This window comes from Protomyctophum bolini, assembly GCF_963924005.1.
Source record: "Protomyctophum bolini genome assembly, chromosome: 14".
Classification (NCBI taxonomy): domain Eukaryota; kingdom Metazoa; phylum Chordata; class Actinopteri; order Myctophiformes; family Myctophidae; genus Protomyctophum; species Protomyctophum bolini.
The window spans coordinates 6,290,749-6,292,964 of record NC_137875.1 but is presented as its reverse complement, the minus strand read 5'-3'; the positions used below and the strand labels follow the sequence as shown (position 1 = coordinate 6,292,964).

The 2,216-nt window shown below is 41.7% G+C and overlaps 1 long non-coding RNA gene across 1 annotated transcript; it reads right to left on the bottom strand.

Moving 5' to 3' along the window:
• Positions 1 to 423: 423 nt before the first annotated feature.
• On the bottom strand, positions 424 to 2,012 carry LOC308328211. Its single transcript, XR_013965272.1, has 3 exons — positions 1,403 to 2,012; positions 1,074 to 1,134; positions 424 to 522 (listed from the first exon to the last, which is right to left on the bottom strand). It is a non-coding gene; the product is annotated as an uncharacterized lncRNA (long non-coding RNA).
• Between the last annotated feature and the right edge of the window lie 204 nt (positions 2,013 to 2,216).

Sequence of the window (2,216 nt, the reverse complement as noted above, 5' to 3'; positions counted from 1 at the left end):
CTATAAAAACAGGGGTCTATGGTTGAACTGGAAACTAACAAACATGTACATGTACAATCATACAAGTGCATTAGTCAGAGGTCACTGAGGCAGGTGGTTCTGCATGATGACATCTCGCTGGAGCAGCTTCTGGCCAGGACAGGAGACGCACATGCTGTGGTGAGACAAGACAAGAGTCAGTAATGGTGAAAGCACTAAATGATTACTGGAATGGACGACTGAGTGTGTAGGCTATGTGCAGTATGTTTCATGTGATGTACACTTGGGTATTGGACTGTTAAGATTACCGACCAAATTAGTAGGTAGGCTACAACTATATCAAATATCAATGATAATAATAAGCAGACTTGGCAACCTGACTTGTAGAAAGTATTCACACAATCATGTTACCAAGATTGCCTTTTTTTACCTTTAGAAATATTGCATGAATCAGAGCCTGTCAGTCAGTAGATGATGCAAAAACACTGATCCATGCCTTTGTTTTTTCTGGGCTCGATTACTGCAATTCTGGACTGCAGAATACTGCCAAAGAAAACAACTGAATCTGTGACCTTCCAACCTACATGACTGCCTTCTATTTCAATGTTTTATGCCTTGCGTTTTTCTCTCCATTGCTCTGTAAAGCACTTTGAGCTGCATTGCATGTCATAAAAGGTGCTATACAAATAGTTTGATTATGAATCAGTGCAAGGCACTTTGCTTGAGTAATTTGTACAATGTTGTCATCAGTTTTATAGTATAGTTTGTTGCTTACTTTTGATAATGATCTTTTTTTCTTCTTTTGAGATATTACAAAAGGTTAAAAGTCAATTCGCTGTCATCTGTTGTGATTTACAGATACAATTCAATACTACAGTGTGAAACAGTGTGTGAGACACAGTAGGCCTATAGTATAAATTACAGTATATTTACGGGACTTTGGTTGACCACTGGTCTTTGTAAAAGCATATATAAATATGTGAACCTTTATTGAAAATGATATTCCCTCTAGTTTTCTAGGGGGTCAAACTAAATACAGCAAATACAGTAATGTGCTTTATGTATGAAGTTTGAGTTGAGTATGTATGGCTCACCATCAGTCCATCAAAGACATCTTCAGCTTCATCAGCCTTCTGTAGTACCATCTGGGCTGACCTAAGTGAATGAATGGACACAGGTATAACACTTGAATGTTTACATTGCTAACCCTGAAACATACGAGCCCATGGCTAACACTGTACATTGCTTCAGATGGCATGCCATACATACAGTTTTGAATTGAATGAATGAATAGAAGATGTTTGGACCGAAAAGTTGTAGGCTGAAGCCGTGCCTATATCCTCTGACACTTATGTAAACAATACGGTGTGGCGACACACACACACACACACACACATAAGCTGTAAATACATTGAACACTTACTTAAATCTGAATGTCCCTCTTGGTCCATCGGGCTTCGGTTGCAACTTCCAGTTTGAGGCATCCTGAACGCATGTCCCCACTTCTCAGTAAAACAGTCAACACTATCTGGGCTTTTCCTGGGCAGAAAAGTTTGTGTGTGCGACGTACTGGTTCAGGGAAAGCTACTAGCTACTATAGCTAGGTCGCTCCAGCAGGCATCAGTCCATCCACAGCAACTAGCAGTGTTGTCCTCGTCAATGCATTCCTTCCTCCGTATATTTCTGGTTCATAATATAACGACCCTAACGCAGATTCTGCCAATATGTATTTAAAATTATCTCGTCCAAAAACTCCCATGGAGTAGCCATACTGACTTGTTGTTGTGGAGTAGCCACAACTCGTTGTTGTTGTGTAGGCGAGAGACCGTGTCCTTCGCGGCTAGGCTAGCTACGGCAACCCTACCTGTCCAGTCCCTTGTAGTTTCTGAGAGCCTACCGAGGGTCATCCACTTACGTCACTTTGGGACAAATACGTAAGTGGACGACAGCTTTGAAAGTGCGCCCACGGAGCTACAGACTACCAATGATAATACTCCGGGGTATTTTAGCATATATGCTAATGATAAAAAACACACAGATTAGGTTGAATAGTGGCGAAGTGGTCCTTTAAGTTTCTACAGGGGGTTCCTCGTGTGCGTTCCTCAGGAGTCATATTTACAAAGCTCATCAGACTGCAGCGCTCCACCTCGCTAATCATCCCCATCGGGGGCACGCGCACGCAGAGCGTCATGAATATTTAAACAAGAATTTAGAAGCCACTCCGTGATGGTAAACAC